Source organism: Alligator mississippiensis, unplaced genomic scaffold (assembly GCF_030867095.1).
Source record: "Alligator mississippiensis isolate rAllMis1 unplaced genomic scaffold, rAllMis1 scaffold_110, whole genome shotgun sequence".
Taxonomy (NCBI): Eukaryota; Metazoa; Chordata; order Crocodylia; family Alligatoridae; genus Alligator; species Alligator mississippiensis.
In genome coordinates, this window is record NW_026775284.1 from 1 (window position 1) to 12,017 (window position 12,017).

Consider the following 12,017-nt stretch of genomic DNA (forward strand, 5'->3'; position numbering starts at 1 on the left):
TATATTTCCCCCATTCCTCGCCCTCCCCCACCCACGGTACCCGTGCCAAAAACATTTTCTCCCGTTCCTTCCTCCTAAACCACTCTTCCACCGCCCGCTTTGCCTCCCCCAGCTCCCGCTTCACGTCCCGCCCCCCCGCCCCTTCCCTCATCAACTTCTGCACCCACCCCTGCAACCTCCACAATTCCCTCCTTTTCTCCCACGCTTTCCGCTTCCCCATCTGCATGAACCACTTCTTAATCCTTTCCTTTGTGACCCTCCACCACTCCCACCTTGACTTAAACAACACCTTTGTCGTTTGCCACTCCGCATACTCCCCTCCCAAACCTCCCACACACCCCTTCGTCCCCAACACCCTTGTATTCAATTTCCACACTCCCCTCCCCCTTCCACCCCCTTCCCCTACCCGCAAATCCACCTTCACCACTTTATGATCAGTGAAACCCACTTCTAACACTTCCTTACCCTCCACCCTCACGCCTTCCGAGATCAGAACAAAATCAATCCTCGATACCTTCCTCCCCCCGGGTCAACCCTCGTCCCCACCCGCTCCCCCTTCCAAACATCCACCAATCCCTCCTCCCGAATCCAATTCCCCAACCATCTCCCGTACTGTCCAATACTCCCCCCCCCACACCCCCTTGCCTATCCCCTTCCTCTATAATACAATTAAAATCCCCAACAAAAACCTTCTTTCCCCCCCCTCCCCCACATATCCCCATCCTCTTGAAGAAATCCCTTCTCTCTGCCTTCACCGCGGGTGCGTATACATTGAAAATCCCCACCTCTTCCCCCCCAATTACCACCCTCATGTGTTGCAACCGCCCTTCAATTAAAACTTCCACCCCAATTACCCTCACCCGTGCTTCATCCACCAAAATCCCCACACCTGCTGCCTTATTTCCTCCCCCCCCCCGCCCACCACGATCGACCCTTCCTCCCACCTTTTCCCCAAAAATCCATAATTCCCCTCCCAACCAATCCCACATTCTTGTAGGCAGATGATATCCACTTTAAGCGCTTTTAAGAACTCCCCCACCCTCTCCCACCTCTTTCTTGAAAATATACTCCGCACATTTACGGAGGCGATCCGGAAATTCCCTTCCATTTAGGTTCTTTACAGTGGCCCAACCCAGACACACCCAACCCCTTCACCCTTCCTCCTCACCCCCACTCTCCGAAGACTCCCCAGATGATTCCACAGCTTCCCTCCGTATCCCAGTCGTCTCCACAAGACTTTCCACCGCGCCCGGACTCAAAAATCCACCCTCCTTCTTCCCCTTCCTTTCCCCTCCTTCCCTTTCCTTTCCCTTGTCTTGTTGCTCCCACCCTCCTCCATCCCCAATTTCTTCTTCCCCCCCTTCCCTTCCATTTCTTTTTTCCTTTTCTTCAGACCCCCCTGCTCCATTATTTCCATCTCCTCCGCCCAGTCCTTCCCCTTCGTTTGTTCCGTCCCCAGCTGTTCCACCATACCTCGCAATTGTTTTAATACCATCTCTCCCCCCTCCCCTTCCTCCCCCCTTCCCTCCCTTCTCTCCCCCATCTCTATTTCCTCTTCCAGCAACCCCCTTACCGCTTCTTCTATTTCCCCCTTATCACACTCCTCCACAGGTGTTTCCTCCACCACCATTTCCTCACCCCCCTCCTGTTGCTTCTCCTCCTCCACAACCCCCTCATCTCTTTCATTCTCCTCCTGGTTCCCCCCCCTCCGCACTCTACTTGCATATGAAAAGGGGCATTGCTGTTGTATATGCCCCTCTCGCCCACACCCCCTGCATGTTAACTTCTCCTTACAAAACTGGGCCCTATGCCCCATTCCCCTACAACGAAAACATATCGTTAGCTGGCAAAAGGCCGCCAGGTGACCCCCCTGCCCACACCTGCTACACAACTTCGGTTGGTCGTAATACGTTAAGTATCCCTTATAGGGTCCAATTTGCACCACTGACTTCAGGTGCCTCACCGCCCCCGGGTTCCCCACCTCCTCATGTAGGACCACCTTAGCTCTCCACGACCCCGTCCAAATTCCCCACCGGTCTCGCACTTGCTCCACGTAGACCACTCGTTGGACCCTTCCTTCTAACCAAAACCCCACCTCATCCTTCTCCAACATATCGTTATACATTTTGATAAATAACACCCTCTCACGCGCCTTCTGTCCAACTTCAAAATGTAACCCCTCCAACTCCCCACGCTGCACCGCCTCTCCATGGGCTTTCCAAAAAGCACCATAGTTTTTGTCGTCCACAAAAGTCACATTCCACTGTCTATAGTTGTCGAACGCCACCACACAGCTCACGTCCCTTGGGTTCACTTTTAAAGTAGAAAAGAGGACCGAGGCCATAAAATCCACTCGGTTCAAGGTCTTCAGTCCATTATGGCCCTCCTGGCCCAAAACCACCTTCAGCCTCCATTTTGTCCCCCTTCCTGCTCCTCCATCTTCTTTCGCCGCTCCTGACACTGCTGCTCCTCCCGCTGCCTCCTTCCCCTCCTCCGGCTGCTCCTGCCGTCCTCCTTCCACCACCAATGGCACTCCCTCTTCGGGGGTCTTCCTCCCCCCAGCTCCCACCTGGGCCTTCCCTCTCCGGTGCACCACGCTCCACCCTTCCTCCTCCGCCGAACGCTCACCTCGGCCTCCAAGCGCTCCTCCGACCTTCTGACCTCCGCTTCCACTCTCCCGCCAATCACGATCTTCCCGGGCTTCTCTCCTTTCTGCTCCCTCCTCCATCGCCACCTCCGTCACACCAGCCAACGCCACCGCTTTCCTCTCAGCCATCGCTGCCACCGCCGCCTCCGTCCTCCCCGGCGCCCGGCCTCTCGAGGCCCGACCAGGCAGCGGCCGGACCAAGGCCCGTCCGCCAACCCGATCTGAGCCTTCAAGAGGCCGAGAAGCGATAACCTGCTCGAGGCCGGAGGGGGAGCGGGCACCCCGGGCCGGCGGCCCAGGGGGCCCGGCGAGCAGGGCCGGGGGCGGCCCCGGCGGCGGCGGGCGGCCGGTCCCGGAGCCTGGCGACTGAGCGACTGGCTGGCTCGCTCTCTCTCCTGCGGGCGGGGCGGGCAGGTGCGTGCCGCTCCTTCCTTCCTCGACTCGACGAGTTCATCGACGTTCGGGCTGGAAGGGACCTCGGAAGATCATCGAGTCCGTCCAGCCCCGCCTGCCCAAAGGGCCGGCCGGCCGGAAGGAAGGAAGGAAGTCCGTCCGTCCGCTGGGCTCAGTGGATCCCAGCAAGAGAAGCATCCCGTTTGCTGTCGAAGGGGTTCAAGGGAGGCAGGCGCTCGAACCGAACCGAACCGAACCGAACCACCTCCGGTGGCAGGCTGTTCCCGACAGACCTTGCCTTGGGGGCTCGGACAGGAAAGCAATTGTTCCTCGTGTCCAGCCTGAAACAGCCTTGTAGGAGTTAGTTAGTTGAGGACCGTTCGACCGGGTCGTCCTCCCTTCCCTTCCCTTCCCTTCCTTGGGGCTCGCTCGCTCGCTCGCTCTGGGGAACAAACGCGTTCCCCCAGCTACTGGTTGGTGGTCAACTTCGAGGTGGCCATCAGACCGCCCCCGAGCGAGCGAGCGAGCCTGGGCTTTCTCCAGGCAGGCAGCCAGGCAGGCAGGCAGGCAGGCAGGCAGGCAGGCAGGGCTCTCAGCCTGTCATGGTAGGGTCGGCTTCCCTGACCTGTGATCGCGCGCGCGGCGGGCGTGGCTCTTCTCTGGACGGACTCTCTCCAGCTTCTCCACGTCACGCCCGTCCTTTTGGAATTGTGGAGCCAGCCCAAAACCGACCGAGCGACCGCAGCACTCCAGCCGAGGCCGAGTACAAGGGGAGAAGGGCGGCCCGCCCGCCCGGGGTTTGCTCGAGAAGCATCTCTGGACGCAAGCCAGCGCTTGGGTCGCTCCACTAGCTGGCAGCATCGCGCTGCAGGCTCGGCTCGACTCCACTCGGGCCTCCTTCCTTCCTTCCTTCCTTCCTTCCTTCCTTCCTTCCTTCCTTCCTTCCGCTTGCCCCGGTCTCCGTCTACTGCTTTCATTTGACTTGCGCTTGCACACGTCCCGCCGCTCGCCCGCCCGCTCTGGCTTTGGGCGGCGGCGGCGACGACGACGACGCTCGACGAAGGCAGCGTCTGGTCTTAAGGGGCCTCGCAGGCCGACGCGGAAAAGGTCCCGCCCCGCACCCCCCGCCCGCCTGCCTGCCCCGGCCCGGGCCCCGGGGCCCCGCCCGGGGCCCCGGCCTCCCCCCCGGCGGGAGGCGGCGGCGGGGCCGTGCTGCCTGCCGAGCAGGAGGGCGCGCGCTCCCTCCCTCCCTCCCCTGCCAGTGGGCTGCCCGCCCCGCGGCGGCAGCCAGCCCTTTGCATAGGGCCTGCCCCCTGGGGCCGCCCAGGGGCCCCGCCCCTGCTGCCGCTGCCGCTGCTTTTGGAACCCAGAGAGGAGGAAGGCGGCGCTCCCCCGGGAGGGGAGCGGGCACCGGGCCCGGAGGCACTGCAATACCGGGCCGATGCGTGGAGGGGCTGGAGCAAGCTCCGAGGCCCGCTCCCGGCACCAAAAATGCGTTTAATGCGTCGGTCCTCACATCGAGGACGTATCAGCGATTAAACTGATAAGAACAGATTTTTTTTTTTTTTTTTTTATCAAAGTACCAAAATATTACAATCTCAACTCAAAGTACCAAAATATTACAATCCCAACTCAAAGTAACAACAACATCTTGATTAACCGTTCCAAGTTCAATTCCAACATAAATATCAATTATCACATATTTCTTCCACCACTTCAAAACCAATTTCATCTCCCTCCAACCAGTAACTCAACTCGGAACGGTCATCCACAACCCTTCCAACCTTCCAAATCCACCCATTCCCCATATCATTCCCTTTCCCGTTTATTACCCTACGCCGCCATCTTGCCAGCTATCCCTCTCCTCACTCAAAAAGCCTCCTCCACTCCAACCCTTCCCATTCCCCTATTCCCCTACTACGATAGTATCCCAATTCAGCGTACAACAAATAAATACACTCCCGTGATGAAAAATACAACCCTTTTTGCACCCACAAGCACCTCACTTTCCAAATCGCCACGCGTGCACAAAGTAATAACACCCTAACCTCCCACTCCCTCTTCCTACAGCCTACCAACCCATACAGTGCCCCTTCAAAATTCACACAATCCCCCCATCCCATTTCCCCACAAAAACTCGCCACCCTCCGCCAAACCCGTCGAGCGAACGCACATTCCCATAACACATGAACAATCGTTTCCTCCCTTCCACACCCCTCCCGCGGACACTCCGCCGACCTTATCAGGCCCCACTTCCTCTGCTCTGCTCTCACCGGAATCACCCCACGAACCACCCGCCATGTAAAGTCTTCATGTTCCCCCTTCCATTTTTTTCCAATTATCCCTTTCCAGACCCTCGCCACCTGCACCCCCGATAGTTCCCTTATATCCGACATACCATCCCTACCCCTGATCTCCCTTATCACCCGCTTTGCATCCCTCATCACCTCATACCCTACCCCTTCCAACCCCTTTGCCCTCAAAAACATCCACCCTCTTGTATACCACTTTGCAGGCTTTCCAGCCCACACCGCAGTCCACCGTCCCCCATACCAACCCAACCTCCTCAAAAACCTCCCCGCCCAATATCTGCAAAATTCCCCTACTTTCCTCCCTTCCAACCCCGCCGCCCTTACCACCCCCTTCCAGAAATGTGCATAGACAAAAACTTCTAGTTCCGGCACCCCCCACCCCCCTAACTCCTCCCTCTTGTACACCTCCCCCCTCGCCACCCTCTCCGTCTTTCCCCCCCCAAAAAATAAACAAACTTCCCTCTGTACCCGCCTCACCTGCAGCCAGGTAGGCGGGTACACCATCGCCACGAATAGTATCATCGGCAACAGAAATTGTTTTATTACACTCACCTTCCCCCGAAATGACAATTTCCTTGTACCCCATATCCCCACCACCTTTTTCACCCTCCCTCGAACCACCTCCCACGCCCGTTCCCCTTTTCCCCCCACGTCCATATAAACCCCCAACACCTTCACCCCCTCCCTCTCCACCTGCCACCCATGCTCCTCCAAACCCCTCCATTCCCCTATCCCCAACAACACACTCTTCCCCTTGTTCACCCGTAGCCCCGTCACTTCCCCATACTCCCTGATTCCCTCCACCACCCTTCCCAAAGACCCCCCATCCCTAACCACCAGGACCACATCGTCCATATATGCCATCACCTTTACCTCCCCCCCCCCCCGGCACCAGAACCCCCCTCACCCTCCCATCCCTCCTCACCCACTGTACCAAAGGCTCCATCCCGCATATAAATAGACCCGGGGACAAGGGGCACCCTTGCCGCACCCCTCTCTCCACCCGAAACTCCTCCCCAGGACACCCCTCACCAACACCCTGCTCCGTGCTCCTTTGTATAATGCCTTCACCCACCCCACAAACTTTCCCGGAAACCCCATCTGCCCCAAAACCCCAAACAAAAACCCATGTTCCAAGCTATCATATGCCTTCTCAAAATCCACACTACCCACCACCACCTTCCATCTCCTCTCCCCTACATACTGCAACATATCCCTCATCACCCATTGAATATCTACCATCCTTCTACCCTCCACCCCACACGCCTGATCCCCTCCCACCACCTTCCCCAACACCCTCCCCATCCGCATTGCCAGCACCTTAGAAAACAACTTATAATCTACATTTAACAATGTGATGGGCCTCCAATTTTGGAGCGCCTCCCTTCTCCCTTTCTTATATAACAACACCACCACCCCCACCGCAAACCCCTCCCCCACTACCCCCGTCTTCGTCAACTCGTGAAACACCTCCACCACATCCCCCCCCACCACTTCCCAAAACCTTTCGTAAAATTCCACCGGTAACCCGTCCAAACCCGGTGTCTTTCCCTTTTTCATTGCTCCCAACGCTTCCCGCACCTCCCCTTCCGTCATATCCCTCTCCAAATCCTCTCCCTCCTCCCCCCCTACCCTCTCCTCCAGTTCCCCTAACCACCTCCCTTTTGCCCTGCCATCCACCTCCCTTCTCTTATATAACCCTGCATAAAAACCCGTCACTTCCCTCAACACCTCTTCCTGGTTCCTCACCCACACCCCCTCCTCAGTGATCACCGGCCCCACTTCCTTTTTCCCCCGCCTTACCCTTTCAGAAAAATATTTCCCCCATTCCTCGCCCTCCCCCACCCACGGTACCCGTGCCAAAAACATTTTCTCCCGTTCCTTCCTCCTAAACCACTCTTCCACCGCCCGCTTTGCCTCCCCCAGCTCCCGCTTCACGTCCCGCCCCCCCGCCCCTTCCCTCATCAACTTCTGCACCCACCCCTGCAACCTCCACAATTCCCTCCTTTTCTCCCACGCTTTCCGCTTCCCCATCTGCATGAACCACTTCTTAATCCTTTCCTTTGTGACCCTCCACCACTCCCACCTTGACTTAAACAACACCTTTGTCGTTTGCCACTCCGCATACTCCCTCCCAAACCTCCCACACACCCCTTCGTCCCCCAACACCCTTGTATTCAATTTCCACACTCCCCTCCCCCTTCCACCCCCTTCCCCTACCCGCAAATCCACCTTCACCACTTTATGATCAGTGAAACCCACTTCTAACACTTCCTTACCCTCCACCCTCACGCCTTCCGAGATCAGAACAAAATCAATCCTCGATACCTTCCCTCCCCCCGGGTCAACCCTCGTCCCCACCCGCTCCCCCTTCCAAACATCCACCAATCCCTCCTCCCGAATCCAATTCCCCAACCATCTCCCCGTACTGTCCAATACTCCCCCCCCCACACCCCCTTGCCTATCCCCTTCCTCTATAATACAATTAAAATCCCCAACAAAAACCTTCTTTCCCCCCCCTCCCCCACATATCCCCATCCTCTTGAAGAAATCCCTTCTCTCTGCCTTCACCGCGGGTGCGTATACATTGAAAATCCCCACCTCTTCCCCCCCAATTACCACCCTCATGTGTTGCAACCGCCCTTCAATTAAAACTTCCACCCCAATTACCCTCACCCGTGCTTCATCCACCAAAATCCCCACACCTGCTGCCTTATTTCCTCCCCCCCCCCGCCCACCACGATCGACCCTTCTCCCACCTTTTCCCCAAAAATCCATAATTCCCCTCCCAACCAATCCCACATTCTTGTAGGCAGATGATATCCACTTTAAGCGCTTTTAAGAACTCCCCCACCCTCTCCCACCTCTTTCTTGAAAATATACTCCGCACATTTACGGAGGCGATCCGGAAATTCCCTTCCATTTAGGTTCTTTACAGTGGCCCAACCCAGACACACCCAACCCCTTCACCCTTCCTCCTCACCCCCACTCTCCGAAGACTCCCCAGATGATTCCACAGCTTCCCTCCGTATCCCAGTCGTCTCCACAAGACTTTCCACCGCGCCCGGACTCAAAAATCCACCCTCCTTCTTCCCCTTCCTTTCCCCCTCCTTCCCTTTCCTTTCCCTTGTCTTGTTGCTCCCACCCTCCTCCATCCCCAATTTCTTCTTCCCCCCCTTCCCTTCCATTTCTTTTTTCCTTTTCTTCAGACCCCCCTGCTCCATTATTTCCATCTCCTCCGCCCAGTCCTTCCCCTTCGTTTGTTCCGTCCCCAGCTGTTCCACCATACCTCGCAATTGTTTTAATACCATCTCTCCCCCCTCCCCTTCCTCCCCCCTTCCCTCCCTTCTCTCCCCCATCTCTATTTCCTCTTCCAGCAACCCCCTTACCGCTTCTTCTATTTCCCCCTTATCACACTCCTCCACAGGTGTTTCCTCCACCACCATTTCCTCACCCCCCTCCTGTTGCTTCTCCTCCTCCACAACCCCCTCATCTCTTTCATTCTCCTCCTGGTTCCCCCCCCTCCGCACTCTACTTGCATATGAAAAGGGGCATTGCTGTTGTATATGCCCCTCTCGCCCACACCCCCTGCATGTTAACTTCTCCTTACAAAACTGGGCCCTATGCCCCATTCCCCTACAACGAAAACATATCGTTAGCTGGCAAAAGGCCGCCAGGTGACCCCCCTGCCCACACCTGCTACACAACTTCGGTTGGTCGTAATACGTTAAGTATCCCTTATAGGATCCAATTTGCACCACTGACTTCAGGTGCCTCACCGCCCCCGGGTTCCCCACCTCCTCATGTAGGACCACCTTAGCTCTCCACGACCCCGTCCAAATTCCCCACCGGTCTCGCACTTGCTCCACGTAGACCACTCGTTGGACCCTTCCTTCTAACCAAAACCCCACCTCATCCTTCTCCAACATATCGTTATACATTTTGATAAATAACACCCTCTCACGCGCCTTCTGTCCAACTTCAAAATGTAACCCCTCCAACTCCCCACGCTGCACCGCCTCTCCATGGGCTTTCCAAAAAGCACCATAGTTTTTGTCGTCCACAAAAGTCACATTCCACTGTCTATAGTTGTCGAACGCCACCACACAGCTCACGTCCCTTGGGTTCACTTTTAAAGTAGAAAAGAGGACCGAGGCCATAAAATCCACTCGGTTCAAGGTCTTCAGTCCATTATGGCCCTCCTGGCCCAAAACCACCTTCAGCCTCCATTTTGTCCCCCTTCCTGCTCCTCCATCTTCTTTCGCCGCTCCTGACACTGCTGCTCCTCCCGCTGCCTCCTTCCCCTCCTCCGGCTGCTCCTGCCGTCCTCCTTCCACCACCAATGGCACTCCCTCTTCGGGGGTCTTCCTCCCCCCAGCTCCCACCTGGGCCTTCCCTCTCCGGTGCACCACGCTCCACCCTTCCTCCTCCGCCGAACGCTCACCTCGGCCTCCAAGCGCTCCTCCGACCTTCTGACCTCCGCTTCCACTCTCCCGCCAATCACGATCTTCCCGGGCTTCTCTCCTTTCTGCTCCCTCCTCCATCGCCACCTCCGTCACACCAGCCAACGCCACCGCTTTCCTCTCAGCCATCGCTGCCACCGCCGCCTCCGTCCTCCCCGGCGCCCGGCCTCTCGAGGCCCGACCAGGCAGCGGCCGGACCAAGGCCCGTCCGCCAACCCGATCTGAGCCTTCAAGAGGCCGAGAAGCGATAACCTGCTCGAGGCCGGAGGGGGAGCGGGCACCCCGGGCCGGCGGCCCAGGGGGCCCGGCGAGCAGGGCCGGGGGCGGCCCCGGCGGCGGCGGCGGCCGGTCCCGGAGCCTGGCGACTGAGCGACTGGCTGGCTCGCTCTCTCTCCTGCGGGCGGGCGGGCAGGTGCGTGCCGCTCCTTCCTTCCTCGACTCGACGAGTTCATCGACGTTCGGGCTGGAAGGGACCTCGGAAGATCATCGAGTCCGTCCAGCCCCGCCTGCCCAAAGGGCCGGCCGGCCGGAAGGAAGGAAGGAAGTCCGTCCGTCCGCTGGGCTCAGTGGATCCCAGCAAGAGAAGCATCCCGTTTGCTGTCGAAGGGGTTCAAGGGAGGCAGGCGCTCGAACCGAACCGAACCGAACCGAACCACCTCCGGTGGCAGGCTGTTCCCGACAGACCTTGCCTTGGGGGCTCGGACAGGAAAGCAATTGTTCCTCGTGTCCAGCCTGAAACAGCCTTGTAGGAGTTAGTTAGTTGAGGACCGTTCGACCGGGTCGTCCTCCCTTCCCTTCCCTTCCCTTCCTTGGGGCTCGCTCGCTCGCTCGCTCTGGGGAACAAACGCGTTCCCCCAGCTACTGGTTGGTGGTCAACTTCGAGGTGGCCATCAGACCGCCCCCGAGCGAGCGAGCGAGCCTGGGCTTTCTCCAGCCAGGCAGGCAGCCAGGCAGGCAGGCAGGCAGGCAGGCAGGCAGGCAGGCAGGGCTCTCAGCCTGTCATGGTAGGGTCGGCTTCCCTGACCTGTGATCGCGCGCGCGGCGGGCGTGGCTCTTCTCTGGACGGACTCTCTCCAGCTTCTCCACGTCACGCCCGTCCTTTTGGAATTGTGGAGCCAGCCCAAAACCGACCGAGCGACCGCAGCACTCCAGCCGAGGCCGAGTACAAGGGGAGAAGGGCGGCCCGCCCGCCCGGGGTTTGCTCGAGAAGCATCTCTGGACGCAAGCCAGCGCTTGGGTCGCTCCACTAGCTGGCAGCATCGCGCTGCAGGCTCGGCTCGACTCCACTCGGGCCTCCTTCCTTCCTTCCTTCCTTCCTTCCTTCCGCTTGCCCCGGTCTCCGTCTACTGCTTTCATTTGACTTGCGCTTGCACACGTCCCGCCGCTCGCCCGCCCGCTCTGGCTTTGGGCGGCGGCGGCGACGACGACGACGCTCGACGAAGGCAGCGTCTGGTCTTAAGGGGCCTCGCAGGCCGACGCGGAAAAGGTCCCGCCCCGCACCCCCCGCCCGCCTGCCTGCCCCGGCCCGGGCCCCGGGGCCCCGCCCGGGGCCCCGGCCTCCCCCCCGGCGGGAGGCGGCGGCGGGGCCGTGCTGCCTGCCGAGCAGGAGGGCGCGCGCTCCCTCCCTCCCTCCCCTGCCAGTGGGCTGCCCGCCCCGCGGCGGCAGCCAGCCCTTTGCATAGGGCCTGCCCCCTGGGGCCGCCCAGGGGCCCCGCCCCTGCTGCCGCTGCCGCTGCTTTTGGAACCCAGAGAGGAGGAAGGCGGCGCTCCCCCGGGAGGGGAGCGGGCACCGGGCCCGGAGGCACTGCAATACCGGGCCGATGCGTGGAGGGGCTGGAGCAAGCTCCGAGGCCCGCTCCCGGCACCAAAAATGCGTTTAATGCGTCGGTCCTCACATCGAGGACGTATCAGCGATTAAACTGATAAGAACAGATTTTTTTTTTTTTTTTTTTATCAAAGTACCAAAATATTACAATCTCAACTCAAAGTACCAAAATATTACAATCCCAACTCAAAGTAACAACAACATCTTGATTAACCGTTCCAAGTTCAATTCCAACATAAATATCAATTATCACATATTTCTTCCACCACTTCAAAACCAATTTCATCTCCCTCCAACCAGTAACTCAACTCGGAACGGTCATCCACAACCCTTCCAACCTTCCAAATCCACCCATTCCCCATATCATTCCCTTTCCC

General features: G+C 58.5%; 2 non-coding genes across 2 annotated transcripts; both read right to left on the reverse strand.

Moving 5' to 3' along the window:
• Nucleotides 1-4,440: 4,440 nt before the first annotated feature.
• Nucleotides 4,441-4,631, reverse strand: LOC132246868 (U2 spliceosomal RNA). Its single transcript, XR_009458234.1, has one exon. It is a non-coding gene; the product is annotated as a U2 spliceosomal RNA (small nuclear RNA).
• A 6,963-nt stretch (nucleotides 4,632-11,594) lies between these two features.
• LOC132246869 (U2 spliceosomal RNA) lies at nucleotides 11,595-11,785 on the reverse strand. Its single transcript, XR_009458235.1, has one exon. It is a non-coding gene; the product is annotated as a U2 spliceosomal RNA (small nuclear RNA).
• Nucleotides 11,786-12,017: the final 232 nt, after the last annotated feature.